Source organism: Furipterus horrens, unplaced genomic scaffold (genome assembly GCF_987537825.1).
Source record: "Furipterus horrens unplaced genomic scaffold, mFurHor1.1.pri manual_scaffold_3, whole genome shotgun sequence".
Taxonomy (NCBI): Eukaryota; Metazoa; Chordata; class Mammalia; order Chiroptera; family Furipteridae; genus Furipterus; species Furipterus horrens.
This window is the reverse complement of record NW_028327173.1, coordinates 61,489,495-61,507,477: the sequence shown is the minus strand read 5'-3', so window position 1 is coordinate 61,507,477 and position 17,983 is coordinate 61,489,495.

Sequence of the window (17,983 nt, the reverse complement as noted above, 5' to 3'; positions counted from 1 at the left end):
TTTGAAAGTCAGTCCCAGTTGCTCAGGGCTTTTTGGTAACAACCAAAGCCCAAGCATGTCTCCTTTAGGCATGACATTCCAGTCAAAGTCTTAGTCAAAAAAATCGTTATTAACAACTGGTCTTATTAGTTTTATGCAAAGAAACTTAGGTCATTACTTACTTCTTTAGAATGCCAAATTCTGGAGGGATCAGATACAGAGAAAATATATACAGTGTGAAGGAAAAACCTTGTCCTTCTAATATTCACTGAACTTGCATTTCTATTCTTTATATTTTTATTTTTCCCCCCACTAAAAATTTTTCTGTTTGTTTGTTTTTCCATTACAGTTGTCTCACTTTTTTCCCCCTCTTGCTTCTCTGCACCCTGTCCCTCCCTTCTCCCACATTCAGTCCCCACCCAGTTGTCCATGTCCATGGGTCATTTATACATGCTCTTTGACTAGACCCTTCCCCTTCTTACCACTTCTCTCCCTCCCATCTCCCCCTTTGTTACTGTTAGTTTATTCCTCGTTTACATACCTCTGGTTCAATTTTGCTCATTTGTTTGTGTTGTTCATTAGTTTCCTGTAACAGGTGATAGCATAAGGTAATTTTCTTTTGTTGCCTGGCTTATTTCGCTAAGCATAATTCTCTCTAGTTCCAGTCATGTTGTTGCAAATGGTAGAAGTTCCTTCTTTATTTCAGTACTTATTCATTGTCATTTTCCCCCTTTGTACTCGTGTTCCTCTCTGTCTCTCTCTGTTTCTTCGTCTTCTTAAAGCAGACCCTTTAGCATCTCTTGCAATACTGGTTTGGTGGAGATGTATTCTTTTAGCCTTCTTTTGTCTTGGAAACTCCTTATTTCACCTTCGATTTTGAATGAGAGCCTTGCTGGGTAGAGTATTCTTGGTTGTAGGCCTTTGTTTTTCATTACTTGGAATATATTTTGCCATTCCCTTCTGGCTTGTAGTGTTTCTGCTGAGAAATCTGATGATAGCCTTATTGGAGCTCCCTTGTATGTTATTAGTTGTTTCTCTCTTGCTGCTTTTAGGATTCTCTCTTTGTCTTTGAATGTTGGCATTTTAATTATGATGTGTCTTGAAGTGGGCCTGTTGGGGTTCATCTTCATTGGGACCCTCTGTGCTTCCTGGAATTGCATGATTCTTTCTCTCTTCATGTTAGGGAAGTTTTCTGTCATTAGTTTTTTAAAGAGGCTTTCTATCCCTTGCTCTTCTTCTTCTCCTTCTGGAATTCCTATGATACGGATATTATTACGTTTCATGTTGTCCTGCAGCTGTCTTAGAGCCTCTTCAGTCTTGTTCAGCCTTTTTTCATTTTGTTGCACTGTCTGTGAGTTTTTGTCTACGTTGTCCTTCAGCTCGCTGATCCGATTTTCTGCTTCCTCTAGCCTGTTTTTAATTCCTTCTACTGTGTTCTTCAATTCAGAGATCGTATTCTTCATTTCCTCCTGGCTCTTATTGATAGCTTCCATGTCCTTTTTGATGCTGGTATAATTCTCAGTAAGTTCCTTATAGTGCTTCTGGAGTTCACTGTAGTTTTTCTGGAGTTCTTTGTAGTTTCCGCTGAGCTCATTGAGCTTCTCCATAATACATGCTTTCAATTCCATATCTGATAGTTGGCTCCCCTCTATTTCATTGAGCACTCTTTCTGGGGACTCTACCTTTCCTTTTGATGGGGGGTTGTTTCTCAGTCTCCCCATTTTTGTGACTCCTATTGTTTGTTGGTGCTTCTTACAATGATCTGCACTTCCTGGATCTGCCCCTGGTGGCGTCAGATCCTGTACCAGTCTGGGCCTAGGCAGCCTGTTGGAGACTTCCAGGGATCTACTGCCTTTGTCTGGCTTCTTAGTTGTTAATCTATTCAATCCGTGATTAGCCGTCAGGCTTAAGGACCGTGGGTGTGGCAGCTTAATTCCTGTAGGCGGGGCTTTTGCTTCCCCTCAGGCTGACGCCACTTGGCTGGGAATGGTCTGCCTGCAGCACTGGGGATGAGTGAGCACTGGGACCCGGCCGGCCGCTTCCCCAGCTCTCCCCTCAAAGCCACCACACCAAACTCTCCCCAAGCATCTCTAGTCCTCTCTGCCTTTCCTCCGCTTGAGCCCAGGGTAAGTGGGGGCCAAAATATTTTTGTATGTGATCCGCTTAAGAGGTCTTTTTCTCCAGCTGTTTCTCTCTGGCTGGCAAGAAACCCTGTGGCTTTTCGCTTTTCTCAGCTGGATACTATTTTACTTTCCACTCTGTTGCTGTAGGCTGGGAAGTCCAGCTGGGGGTTTAGACCCTGCCCTTCTCAGGGGGAATCCCCAGCTGCTGAGCTGTTTCTCAGTCCCTTCAGCTGCCACCCGTGTGAGCCCAGCCAGCCCTTCCGCGTCTCCGCACTCCCTACCGGTCACGTTGTGATGTAGCGGCCTTTTCTGTCTCTCCGTGGTTATAAGACTTCTCTCCAGCTGGTGTTCGGTTGGTTATTCCAGATGATTTCTCCAAAATTACGTTGTAAATCCAGACTAGTTCTGGGAGGAAGTTAGTGTAGCTTCCACTTACTCCTCCGCCATCTTGTTTCTCCTAATAAATAACATTTTAACAATTCAGAATATAAACCCTTTAACTGAAAGATATTTGTGTATTTAATTATTAAACACTTATTTGGCACTAAGGTTTTAAAAGACTAGTCTTGAACCAGGAGGGCAACAGGTGAGAGGAAAGGCTGACTGTGTCCACTAGCATTAAAAGAAATCTGAGACATCTTCATTCTAAAGCTAAATATGCTCCCCTATATTCAGTATTTCTTCTACTCCATCAGTGAGCCCAAACAGAAAGCATCGATACTTCCAATTTCCACATATACACACACCCTTCAGTATATTGCCTTTTGTGAAAGTTTTCACTCTTCTGATTTGCTCTCAAGGCTCCTTTTAATATAAACATCGTAAGACATGCGGGCCATGCCAAGAAACTTACCTAATTCCATGCACTGCGTATAGACAACCTTGTAATGAAAGGTGGCACAGCTCTACAGTTCAATGTATAGCAGATTATAAACTCAGGGAAGGTCCTCACCACTGCTGTAACTCTTTCATCATTGTGTTCCAGAGCTTGGAATATAGTAGGTACTAAATAAATATATGTTAAAGACATAAATGAAAAAAACTCTTAAAACTAAAGAAGTGAAAGGGACACTCTAACACCAGGGTATAATACTTTATCCTTTATCCTATTTTACACAGATTTTATCCTGCTTCTTCTGACCTCACCTTCCTCTTTACCCAAAACACTTGTTCATGACTGTTTAGAACCTTTCTCATAGTTTGACTTACATAAGTATTGTTTATGAGTCTATTTCCTTGATTAGACAATGATTTCCTTGAGGCCAAAGAATGCAGCCTCCTTCCTCTATTTATACAGCTGGTACCTAGGAGAATGCCTCTCATAGGGTAGTGCTCAATAAATATTAGAAAGAGTTGTTTTGACTGGTGTGTTCATGTATACTACACTTGACTGAATTGAGACTTATGCTTATAAAGAACAAAAGAGTGCCCAGACACATATAATTGCATTAAACATAAACAACTCCCTTAAGTAGATCTCATTAAACTCATTTCAGCTTTTGGGACTTGAATTCAGGGAAAATCAATTTGACTCAAGTTGTGACTGTTAGTAGAAGCAGAATGAGAATTCAAGTATGTCTTTACAACTCCAAAGTCAATGCCCCTTCTACTGTATTATGTTTCCTCTGTATTTGCCCTTTAAATTCTTAGGGCAAAACTAAACTAAAACTTTAGTTCTTTTACATATGTAGCCTGTATCCTAGCTACTCAGTTTGCTGTTAGCAATATTATGATACTAAAGTCTTAAAGTTTTACCAATGAAAGAGTTAAATTTATAACTTAACCAACTTTAAATATCTTTAGTAATGGTACTTCAACAACCTCCCTTAACAAGCTTTTCCATTTGTCTGATTGACTCTCGCTATTAGAAAACGTTGCCTAATTTACATTTTCCTCTTTTCAATTTTAAGTCATCATCAGTCCAGCCTTTCCCCGCAGTCCCTAATAAACCTGTTACAGTCCTCTTTATAGTCATGTTTCTTAACACATGGTATGCGGGCCACGGAAGATTACATTTTTCACAAACTGTGCATAGAGTTCTTGTATCTTTCATAATAACGATGGAAATATAATCTAAGGTAAGAAAAATCAAAGTTTCATAAAGAAAACTCAAAGCAGTTTTCAATTTATAGTGATTTCATGTAACGACAAAATTCGTGTGCATATTTCAAAAAAATCTCCTGCTCCCCACCCCACCCCCATGATGCCTTGGCACAAAATGCCCATATACAACGTGTTAAAACCATGTTTACTAAAGGTGAATAATCATTCTTCTTGCATAATACCTATTCCTTTAAATTTTAACTTTGTTTGGTTGCCCTCCATCTTACCTCTTTAATTTTAGTGATGTCTTTTCAACAGAATAATATGGTGATCTTTAGTGTATACAGCATACTATTCCAAGATGGCTTGACTTGCACTATGGTCTGGCAGAATAACTTGGATTGATCTAGAATCCTTGCTCTGACTAGCCATCTCCTCTTCCTTCCTAAAATGTATCTAAGCAAGGACTTTGTCACCCTATTTTTTCCAAAGTATTTTATAGTGAGACTTCTAATACATTAATAGACTTGTACAACCATTTCCCCCTGTCATTTGCTCAAGCCAGAGTCTATATTGTACTTTGATTTGATTCTGGCCTTTATGATTCTCTATCTCTGTAACTCATTACCGTTATATAGAATCATAACAGTCATTTGGAATCCTATAAACCGATTATACAAAGCATGATTATGTTTACTCTGTTCCTCAGTATTTTCTAATTCTTAGCTAAAAATCTGTTTTACAAGCAGATTTAGATATTCTGAAAGGATTCCTTACCGAAGGTCATTTCTACACTACTGAAAGATACCATATAAACACTTGAGTACTCGATTAACTTCAGTGTTTATTATTTACTGTTTTTAATCCATTTTATTTGTTTTTAAGTTCCATATACATTTTTAAAGCCAAGAGATATTTCTTTAAATGTAATCATGTTGTCCCCTTATCATACTTCTTTTGTAATTTACTATAATCTCAGTTACTTTTTTATGTATCTGTCTTTCTAAACCGCATTGTACAATACAGTATCTGTCAGGTACCTGTGGCTATTGAATTCAAAATGATTAATATTAAAACTAAATTCTTTTGTTACACTAGCTGCTTTTCAAGTGCTCCATGGTCACATGTGCTCACTGTCTGTTGTAGTGGGCAGTACAGATTGCAGAGCATTTTCATCATCACAGAAGTTTCTGTGAGACAGCACTGTCCTAAAGAGTAGACAGACCCCCACAGAGACTCTCTCTCTCTCAGAATTTTAAATCTCTCTCAGTACACTGCTATGATATAGCTATCAATAAATATAATCGGTTTATTTGTTCTAGAATAATTTATATTTACAGTTAGTTACCCTCTCTAAAGCCATCACTTTATAGATAATGGCATTCAGCTCACAGAGATTAATTTATTTCTTCAAAGTAAACCCAAGACAACATTAGTGTCCTTAAAAAAATCCTATATGTGCTTTTTTTACTAATTCACACTGAATTCCTTATGAACTCATAGACTATATGAATTCATGTTGATATAAAAAATCACAGGGATACAAAAAAATGTGGTAGCATATCTGAGAAATAAAATTGTAATCATCACTGTGATACAACCATTAACTATTCACTATGTAATGATTACATATCTAAAATAATATTAAAATTGTATAATGTGTGAACATGTGCATTAATGTTACTGTTCATGAAGAGGTATGCATTAGCAGACATAGATAAGAGGGAAACACATGCATTTATTCATTCAGCAAACATTTACTAAGCATCTACTATGTGTTTGACACTGAATATATAACAATTAACAAAGCATATGGCTAGGCCAAAACTGGCAAGACCATACTGTGGGAACGGCACACATAAGTAGCAGATCACAAAGAGGGTTGTACGAACGATAGAGGCCAATATGGAATTACATAAAAGGCGTCGCAAACTCCTCCATGGAGAATGTCAGAAAAAGGCTTGTTGGAATGATCCTGTATTCACCTATTCCTTCAACCAACAATGAATTAACATAGAGTAACTACACCAATACTGTGAGATAGCACAGATATAAACAAGCCAGGACCCTATCCAACTGAATCTTCAATCCAGCCTAAAAGTCCACTCTTACAACCCAGTGAATGGCAAAATAAGGGAAGGATCATCAGAGATCTAAAATCAACTAAGATCTTACAGTAAGATGCACGGGGACCATCCTTCATCTGTCATTGACTTTGGCTACCTATATCCATGGCCATGCAATGAGAGTAGTTGATTAAAACAGATGTTGCCACTGAGTAACTACTAATCTTTAGAAACAAAATGTTTGGGGTTCTGGTGCAATGCACAGGACCATTGTTTTTAAAGTTCTTTATTCCAAACAGCAATAATTTATATGGATACTAGCAAGACTTAGACCCATAAAACACATGGATTGGGAAAATGATAAGAATTATGTGATCATTATATTAAATTATTATTCAGTGTAACAATATTTCATGCATTTTAAAAATGCAGCAATAATCCACTTAAAGATCTTTATAGCAAGGGGTAAGGACAGTGTTCGAAGTTGACTCTTATGTTACTAAATTATGCATTACCAAATGTTTGGTAATTGTCAATTACTTAAATCCAAGACTGGGTCTTTCCACCACCTTTCAAAGTAACTTATTTTTGTTTATGCTTTAACACCTATAAATTAAGGTAGGAGATTCTGAAGTGATACTTATTGCCTACTTTTGAAAGGTCTTTTGATAATTGGTAGGTCAATATCTATAAGCACACTGAAATAATTGCATATAAAAGAGAAAAGAGACTTCAGATAATTCAGTCTTTCCTGGGGAGATTTTTCCAGGACATTTGTGTGTGTGTGTGTGTGTGTGTGTGTGTGGTGTGTATGCCTGTGTGTGCACGTTTTTCTCGAATATGATAATACATTAACACCCTTCAGCTCTCTGATGAAACATGGTCTTCAACGACTTATCAAAAGTATCCACTAGCACTGACTGGTGCAGCTCAGTGGACTGGGCATCATCCCACGAAGCAAAAGGTCATAATTTCTATTCCTGATCAGAGCACATGCCTGGGTTGTGGGCCAAGTCCCCATTTTAGGGAGTGAGGGGGGCAACCTATCAAAGTTTCTCTCCCTCTCTTTCTCCCTTCCTTCCATTTTCTTTAAAAATAAATAAAATCTTTTAAAAAATATTCACTAAAATACAGTACTATTTGTTCAGTACTCAGAATTCTAGTGAGTAACGCATTTAAACTAATGCTCCTCAAATTTAATAGTTGTAATTGCCTAATTATCTGCTCTAGTGTGATGGTAAAGTCTTTTAACATCTCACTTCCTCCCCAAGAGAATGCCTTGCAGTTCTTGAATGCTACCTTCTTCTTCTTTGGGGAGTATTAAAGCAAATAATTCATTTTCCTCTCAGCTAAATAAACCTTATTCCCATCCTCAATAGCTATTTCGTTGTTGTTTTGTTGGTAGTTTTGTTTGTTTGGAGTTTTTTTTTTTGTTGTTGTTGTTTTTCATTCTCTTTGCCTCTCTTCTTGGGTCTCGGTTATACAAAGTGTGTTTAAATGCAATAGCATTCACATTCATAAAATATTGTTGTTCCTTTGGTTTTTGGGCTTGTCGATTAATTTTATGGCATTCCTTTCCAAAGGACCTTTTCATCTTTGCCTTCTTGAATATTACATGTCTAGAAATATGTCTTTTATTTTCACAATAATTAACACTCTGCTTATGCAACTTCTAAGGATGTATATTACTGCACACAATACAATTAATTAGCATTCATGACCAGATGACCTTTGCACTAAGGTGAGTCATTTTTTATTTGAATTTATGTTTATTTGCTTGTTTTGATTTTTATACAATTTTAGCTCAGCAAACTCAGTACCTAACTATAATACACAAAGTATATATTATCAGGACACTGTTCCTCACCTTGGACCTTAAAAGAGTGCCCCTAAACTTGATCTTTTAATGTCTAGTGCATTTGGGGATCCAGTGTGTCAGATGCCAAAAGACAAAGATGTGATTGATAAACAAAGACACTGGCCTGCACTGAGGATACAGAGTGTCTATTTTAATAAAGGATGCAAAAAATTACAGAGACAAAGCTATAAAGCTAGAAGTAAAAAAAAGTGTTTCCAGCTAGGGGATAAAGCTTTCCAGGTACTCCAAAGTCCTCCACAGGAGTGGTAGGGCACCATGACAGGCCTACCAAGCACTAAGCATAATCATTAGAGCAAAGTAATTCTAAGACATTCCTGAATGGTTACTGTTCAGCTGGATGAAGCAAAAGCCAGTAGCTGGAGGAATCCCACTTCGTCTCAAATTTCAGACTTATTTGAAGGCCTCTCTTCAATTTTACATTTTTAGAGTATCAATTCAGCAAGTGAAATGTCTTTTACACCCAAGGTAGCTATCGACATCAACTCAAGCCACCCAATTTGGAAGGCATTTTATTATTGAAACAAAATTTTTAGCTTTTTTTGCTTCTGGAATGATTTGAGCACCCACCCCCAATCTGGTGTGCATGCATCTGCATGCATGCACGCACTACGAAGTACCAAAGGATTGATCATGTTGATAGATAGGCATGACTTTTATCTATCACACTTAAATATTTGTTGTGAAAAGTTTTGCCCCAATCATGGAATGATCTTCTCTACAAGGAGTCTTGCTCCCTTTCAGTGAAGGGTCATATTGGAGAACCCAATCTGGAGGCAAGAATGATTAATACGTCATGCAGCAATCTACTGGAGATAAACAGAATGATGCAACATGAGCAGGATATTCAAATCACTGCAGCAACTGAGCAAATAATTAACTTTCTCCTCAATAGTCATGAATTCTGGCAGTTATTTTCAATTAACATGTTTCTTCTACCTTGCTCTAAAATGGGAGCCTTTTAGTTCACTTTGTCTTTCTTTCTACTAATCAGCAAGCATTATGTCTATACTGTCACACTTAACAATGTTATTATCACTTCTTCTTTTTGACATTATGCTCAAACAATAGGAATCGGTTGCAAACTTCCTCATGATTTTCCTTTTATTGTCACTGGGACATCAGTACTCTAAAAAAGAGAAGCTATTCCAACCTTAAAAGAAGCAAACCTCTCAAAATATACACATGACACTTAAATTCCCAACAGTCACAAATGGCACAAAAGAGAAAAACACATGCTTACAATCCTCCTTTGTTTTTTTATTTCTATGGGCCCTTTTATTGCTATTAGTCTTTTATTATGGACACTTTTGATTTCTTTTCTGATATATTTTAAAATAAATGTGGGAATTCAATATCTTTGAATTACATCAGTCTGTGGATGGACAAGGGGCCACAAACTAACCATGACAATCTCAGCAGAGGCCTATGTGTCAGGCTTACAAACTCAGACAGAAAGTAACCACATAGGATGGTCTGAACATAAAACATTTTTAACTAAAAGCAAGTCATGGTGGGTAGTCATATCCTAGGCCAGCCAGTATCTTCCCTGAAAAAATCCAACCTTTACCTTAAGCGAGCCTGCCTATTGTTTTTTTGCATCTATGATAAGGTACCTTTGAAAAGTCTGGGTAGTTTCCTTTTTCCAGACTTCCCACCAGAGCTGGAGACCACAGAACCCCCTCATTGTTATTGTTATCTTGTTAATTGTTTACTGTTAACTATTCTCTACCTACCAGTGTAAAAGAAATATGTCTCTTCATCTTACTTTTTACCCAATCCCAAAGATTCTCCCCTCTACCCCTGCTTTGCTTTCTCCCACCTCCCTAGTCTATCACCAATATATTTCACCTATTCCCTTTAATGTCTTCCTCTTTGATTCTGATATATAAAATAAGTGGTAAAACTGACATTCCCCAAAGCATTTTCTCAATCTATGGAGAATTTGCGCCCCCCCCCCAGCAATTGCCATCAGTTTGGCTCAAATAAACTCATAAAAATTATCTATAGGTTTGAGTATTTCATATCTGTTACCAAGCAAAGGAGGGTGCATTCATGTGGTGCCTTGATATAAGATCCAGCAATTAGTGTTGAAAAAAACAGGTCTTTATTTACAATATTCCGACCTGGGGGTGGGGGGAGTGGGGGGCTGTGAGCACTTCAGCTCAGAACCCTGTTTTCCCATGAGACCCAGAACGTCCCTGGCTCCCCAAAAGGCTATAAACCAACCGAAACCCAATATTTCCCCATTCCTTACCTGTCAGTTCTTTCCTGGGGTAGATGGATCTGGGGTATAATGTCCTCAGCTTCCATATGATAGTTCAGAAAAGCATGTGGCATGTTACACTGAATCATGGTGAAGTCCCAGAAAGGCACAAGTCCTGAGAGTGTTCTCTCCACATGTCCTGAGTTCCAAGAGTCCAGAGAGAATCCAGGTCTGCAAGGTGGAGTCCTTGGTGGCCTCGGAGTCAGCTGGAGCAGGCAAGATCAAAGCAGCAGCGTGCCTGCTTTCTTACCAGCCCAGGCCTCACTGCCCTCTCCCACGGTGGACCAGCTCTCATACCAAGCTGCCTAGCTGCTCCATCATGCCTCTCTTCCTACACACCAGACCTCATGGCAGGCTGGTGTGGTCCTTCTGCAGTCTTTCAAACCACATGGCCCAGCACCCCAAATGGCTGCAGCCTTATTTTTAAACCCCAATCACAGCCTGTGTTGCAGTCAGTGTGATGACCAGCCCTGGCCACTCACAGAATCTTGCACGAGGGCAGTTAAGTTTTTTTCATTACCATTCTGTGGTCAAAGCCCCTCCCATCTCCTTGGCACTGTAAAGCAGCCACAGTCATTTGCATAACTAAGAAACTAGCTACCTGCCATAGATATGCAAATCCTGAGGCCTCTGTCCACTGTCTTACATGTTGACAAGTCTCAGTTTTTCAAAAAATAATCTGAAATGATAGAAAAGACCATGAAGTTAACATCCAGAATCTGCATGCAATTTGGAAAACATTACCTCAAAGATCAATTAAACCATTTTGATACGGAGTATTTTTTTTTTTCACAACACTGCCTGGTTTCCACAAGGACCAATTCTTGAAAGATTCTAAAACCCCTGGATTATAGCACATTTTAGTTGATGTTCTATATGCATGTCTTTCAGGTAACTCCCAATAATACCCTTTTAAGTTTTTCCCAGAAATTTATGGACAGGCTCCTGAAATTTTATTTCCACTTCAAGTGATCAGAGTAAATGAGCTTTTGTGAAAATATCCAAAATGTAAATGAATTAACATGTACACTCTCACATATCTGTATTCTGTGGTAACGGTATAACCATTATGGAAAAGAATCAGATGAAAAATTCTCAGTGGAGCAAACTGTCTCCTGAAGTCTACAAGATTCCTACAGATTAATATGTCATGATGAATTCAGCACCAAAGACTCCCAAGGACAAGAAGCAACAAGCCACCTTAAATGTAAAACAACAATGGGTTTAGATTCCACCAAGAACATCAGATATTACAACCGTGGAATACAGATAAAGAAACATGAGATATAATTCTAAAGAGTGAGGAAAAACCTATAAAAATAATTTAAATTTTAGGAATGAAAAACATAACCAAAATTATAGAGTAAAACATGCCATAAATAAACTTTTAAAGCACTGGAGACACACAAAGAATAGAAAATAAAAATACACAACTGACCAAGAGTTCATATACTGCATTGTATAAAATGGAAAACTTAGCAAAAGATGTGAATAGGCACATGACTACAGAAAAATAGGAAGCATTAATATGTATTTGAAAGCTACTCAGCTGCACAAAAATATAAGAGAAATAAAATTAGCATAATAATAAAAATAGCAGGCTCTGGTGAGAATGGGGAAATATGAACTTTTTGTTACGATGTTTGCTGCTCTTTGGGTTGTAAACTAATACAGACATCTTGGAAAACAACCTGGTGGTAGTTAAATTAAGCATGCATATGTATTAAACCCATTAATTTAACATCTGTGTATGCACCCAAAAGACATTCACACATAGGTACACAAACAGGCAGGATCATGAATGAGTTTAATAAATGCTTTTTTATAAGAAGGGGTAGGAATAATACTTTGTTTTTCTATAGATCTCTTTGTCCTTTTTATTTTCCTTTCTATATTTTCTTTCCTCTTTCTTCCTTGCTCTTTATCTCACTTCCTTCCTTGTCTCTTCCTCTCATCAATTCTCCCTCCCATTATGCTAAGGTTCTCTACTTTCCTTTTCTTATATTACATAGAACTAGGTCATTCTGTCTGATCACTTGTTTAGCTTTCAACATTGGAGTATTTGTTTTAGCTGCCTCCTTGAATAGATTGTGAGCTTGAAAACAGGTTGAAACACACCATCTTTGTATAGACACTGTCTACCCATAGTGTCTGATACTTAGTGCAGTACCAACACACAAATTTACAATGTACAATCACACAAAATTTCTTTCTGTATTATTAAATTTTTCTTTAATAATATGACATGTCCATACATTTATATGTGATTCAAAATCTTAGAAATTTAATTTGTGAAAGGTTTTATTTTCAAATATATGTATTCTTTATTCTAAAGATAGTCAAGGACAATGTGAAGGTTCTCTTAACCTCAGAGTCTGATTAAATAATATAAACACTCTTGATTTCACGAAGCATTAATATTGAACTTTTTCAATATGAAACACATATCTGCAAGCTCTTTATTGTGAGAGCCTTGGCCTCAGTTACTAACATTTTTTCTATATCAGAAAAATAAATTCATTGTAGACAATGATCAACCTACATATAAAGAGAGCTTTTATTTTTTTCACATAAAGCCCAAAGAAAGTGATATTTAAACTTTAGAATAACAGTTATTTAAATTGAAATCCTTTGTTTTAAATTGAAATTCTTTTGTTTCAAATTTACCCTCCCCCCCCGCAATAGAAAGTAAATTATTTTAAATTTTTATGTATTTTGACAATATTTAATTCCAAGGGAAAATCTATATGGATTAGTTCTCAAATTTGTCACATTGAATTAAAATAGAACAAAACACAAAGCCTGAACCAATAAGGATGTTTAAAATGCACCATTTTTTTGCGATGGTTCCTCATTTGTCAACACAGAGAACATTATATCTACTTAGCTCATAATCATATAGTAAGAATTTTTAAAAGATTTTATTTATTTTAGAGGGGGAAGGGATATAGAAACATGCACAAGAGAAACATCAATTGGTTGCACCTAACATACACTTAGACTGGGGACCTGGCCCACAACCAAGGCATGTGCTCTGACTAGGAATTGAACCCACAACCTTTCACTTTACAGGATGATGCCTAAGCCACTGAGCCACACAAGTCAGGGCTCATATAATAAAAATTCATTGAGAAAAACTATGTAAAATAATTAGCACAATGCTTGACACACAGAAAACCACTGATAAATATTACAACATATTTCTCTCTCCTTTCGACTAGACAACGAGTAAATTGAGAATATGGAATATAGGTTGTTTATATTTATATTTGTTTATATTTGTATTACTATATTAGTAATACAGTTCCTTAGCATATAGTTGGTGTTCAATAGAAGTTTGGTGATTAAATATTTTAAAATATGTATATTCTATTGTTATCCATATTATTTAAAATATTATTCAACCTTAAGTGATACTCTTTTTTTAAGTATGTTTTATTGATTATGTTGTTACAGTTGTCCCAATTTCCTCTCCCTTTGCTCCCCTCTTCCCAGCACCACCTTTCCCTCCAGCAATCCCACCCCCCTTAGTTTATGTTCATGGGTCATACAGATAAGTTCTGTGGCTTCACCATTTCCTGTATTATTATTAACATTCCCCTGTCTATTTTGTATCAAGCAATTATGTTTTTTAGTCCTTGCACCATTTCCCCATCACTACCCCTTCCCCCTCCCAGCTCATAACCCTCCAAATTATCCCCATACTTATGATTCTGTTCCTGTTCTGGTTGTTTGCTTAGTTTGCTTTTGTTTTTATTTTTTAGATTCAGTTGTTGATAGCTGTGAGTTTGTTGTCTTTTTAATGTTCATAGTGTTGATCTTTTTTTTCTTAAATAAGCCCCTTTAACATTTCATATAATAATGACTTGGTGTTGATGAACTCCTTTAGCTTTACCTTGTCTTGGAAGTACTTTATCTTTTCTTCCATTCTAAATAATAGCTTTACTGGATAAGTAGTCTTGTTTGCAGGTCCTTGCTTTTCATCACATTGAATACTTCTGGCCAGTTCCTTCTTGCTTACAAAGTTTCTTTTGAAAAATCAGCTGACAGTCTTATAGGCACTCCTTTCTAGGTAACTCTCTGCTTTTTTCTTGCTGCTTTTAAGATTCTCTCTTTATCTTTCACCTTTGGCATTTTAATGATGATGCGTCTTGGTGTGGTCCTCTTTGAGTCTAGCTTATGTGGGACTCCCTGTGCTTCCTGGACTTGTATGTCTATATCCTTCACCAAATTTGGGGATTTTTCCTTCATTATTTTTTCACATAAGCTTTCAATTTCTTGCTCTTTCTCTTCTCCTTCTGGCATCCTTATGATTCAGATGTTGGCACATTTAAAGTTGTCCCAGAGGTTCCTAAGCCTCTCCTTATTTTTTTCAATTCTTGTTTCCTCATTCTGTACTGGTTGACTGTTTTTTAATTCCTTATGTTCCAAATCATTGATTTGAGCCCCTGTGTCTTTTCCTTCACCATTTTTTTTTTTTTTTGCGTGTGTGTGTGTGGATTTTCCTGTGTTTCATTTGGCATAGCCTTCACTTCTTCCCTTATGCATTTGTCATACTTAAGTATATCTGTGAAGCCTATGAGCATCTTTATCATCAGTGTTTTGAACTCCATGTCTGTTAGCTATTTCCTCATTTGTTAGGTTCACTATCTCCTCATTGCTTAGTTCTGCAACTGGAACCTTGATCCGTTCCCTCTTTTGGGCCATAATTCTCTGTCTCCTAATCTTGGAAAGCTCCTGTGTTTGATGGAACCTCAGGTATTTTTCAGTACAGGGAGACCCATTTCAACATGTTGTGGCATTGTGTTGGGGGATGGGTTTGAGAGGGAACAATGCCACTTGCCCCTTTTCCAGGCACTTCTCCCACTTCCGTTTGGGACTGGTGCCTCTCTAGCTGTTGCTCTGGCCATTGTACCCAGAGTGGGTGAGTTTGATGATGTTCTGGGACCATGGGGGCCCTTTAAACAAGCAGATTCTACTGAGAGACTGGCAGTTTCTGCCTCTGTCCAAACCCCCACTGGTTTGCAGTCAGAAGCAATGAGGCTTGATTTTCCCTGGAGCTGGAACTGTGAGCTGTGTGGTCTAGTCTGGTGCTGGGACCACTCCCCAGGTGTTCCTCTGAACTTTTTTAAATGTTTGACTGCTCTTTCCACTGACCCACCACTGCTGCTGCTGCTGCCCCCACCACACCAAGTCCTCTGAGCCCCAGCTCTGCCCCTCCTACCTGTCTGGATGAGTATTCTTTCTTTATATCTTTGTTTGTTGGACTTCCATGCAGCTTGATTTTCTGGAACTTATGGTTGTCTCTAGTTTAAAGTAGTTGTATTCCTTCTTAGTTATGGAGGGAGACACAGCGTTTCTGTCTCGGGCTCCGTCTTGGCAAGAAGTCTGCACTAAGCCTAAGTGATATTCTTTATAAAATTAAATTTATTGGTATTTTAAATGGAGGTATAAATTAATATTTAAAACATTGCATTTGGCTATTTATATGTTCTCATAGAATCATTACTGCTTTGAAACCTTTGAGAATTCATCACAGTGAAAAAAGCAAGTCTTCAGAATCACACTGTAATTATGGAAGGATCTTAATAAGTTTCTTCTATTTCTCTGAGCTCCCATTTTTCATCTGTGAAATGATGCATATTTCCCATAGTATGGAATGTTTAAATGAGATGAGATGTATAAAATACTAGTCTTGTACTTGGCACATAATATTGCTTTAGTCATGTTAGTAAACTCTTGCCATTCCCACCACCTCCATATATGTCTTATAATAAAGAAACCAATCCATCACTACAAAATATAAATGTTGTCTGTAATAAGATACTGGGCCTATGTATGAGAAGGTATACAGGAAAAAGTCTCCATTGAGTTGAATGAATTTTTATGAAAGTAATCAGAAAGTGAGTGGATATATGTTAATGAGTATCATATTTACATTTTTATCCCTCAGTGATCCAGATAAGTATATCCAACTGTCTATTTGCTGACTTTATTTGGAAAACTCACTGGCATAGCAATTACACAAACCCATGCCCTAAATCCTCAAAAACTTAGTCTTTCACCAAAGATTCCTGTCTTAGTGAATAGAAAGATACTTGTTCCAAGGATGAGAACTATTATTTTAAAATCATTATTAACTCCTACCTCTCCAGTTATCTTCTCACCACCAACAACATATTATATGACTGTTGATTTTTCCTTCTAAATAGCTCTCGAATCTGTCTATTTCTTTTCATCTCCATCAACATTACCTTTGTTCAAGCCATTGTCATATCACACACTTGGACAAGTACAATAGTTTCTTCCCTTTTTATTAATATCCATGCTAATCCATTTCCAATTTATGCCCCCAACTGGAACAATCATAAGCAAACAACAACAACAAAAACAAAAACTAAATGAAACAAAGAAAACAAAACACTGTGTGGTATCTTTATTGAAAACAAAGTCCCTACATTGTCCACATAGGCCCTGCTTAGCCTTCTAGCAACATTTCTCACACTTACTGGCATCTCCCCCTCACTCTGCTCCCTACTTGCATTACCATCTTCAAAGATATCATATATCATCTTGCCTGAAGGACTTGGCATATTATACCTTCTGCCTGGAAGGTTCTTACTTTTTCCACATCTAACCCTCCACCTGATTAAATCCTACTCAGTCTTCAGAGTTTAACTTATACCTTACAGCCCAGAAAAGCCTCTGTTGATTACCAAACTAGATCAGTTCTCAGCTCTGTCTTTTTGAGTCCCTCTACTTTTCTTTAATAGGGCTTATCACAATCTGTATTTACATATTTGTGCATCATTTGATTAATTTTTCTCTTCTATTTCAGCTCCTTAAGTCTATTTGGCTCAGTACTACACTCTTGTTAGACTCAGTACAGCTGGCATTTCACAGATGTTAAATAGCTACTGAATAAAATAATAGATGGATGAATATAAACTAAGCTGAGGCTATCACTATTTATCATCCGTCCATTCCCCATTCCCTCCTTCCCAGTGATTGTTCATTATTTTATGTTTTTTCCAGAGAAGAGAAATGAGACCAGAACATTGGATAAATCAGCATGTCAAGCACAATGGAAACCTTTTGCTAAAGTAGAATCTATAGGCATTTATAATAACTATATGTATCAGGGCAAACAGATTAAATCAAAGAATCTCTTTTGGCCTTTAACATGAACTTTTCTCTGCTTTTCTATGTTACATATGCTACTTTTTTGGTCTAGTAGTCTGTCTGGAATGAGAAATGGCTGGGACTCAAATCACAAATAGACAACCTGAACTTTAGCCTCAACTAGAGAAAAAGACAAGAGTCTGATCCTTACCATCTGGAAGTCAAAGAACAGTCCCTGTGAGCTTTTTTGTTTGTTTGTTTGCTTCATGTATACACACACACACACACACACACACACATATGTATGTGTGTGTGTGTGTGTATATGATCTAAGATCAATCTATAAAGAGCTAAGAAGCCAGTATGTCTGTATTTTTAGAGTTGAAATGGCAATGTTAAATAGGTTTCATCTCAGGAGTAGATTCTGAACTACTGAGTGGCTTCTTGAGAGATCTACTTTGACAAGGATTCTGACACCACATCTGAGCCAGAGCCAGGGGTGCTATGA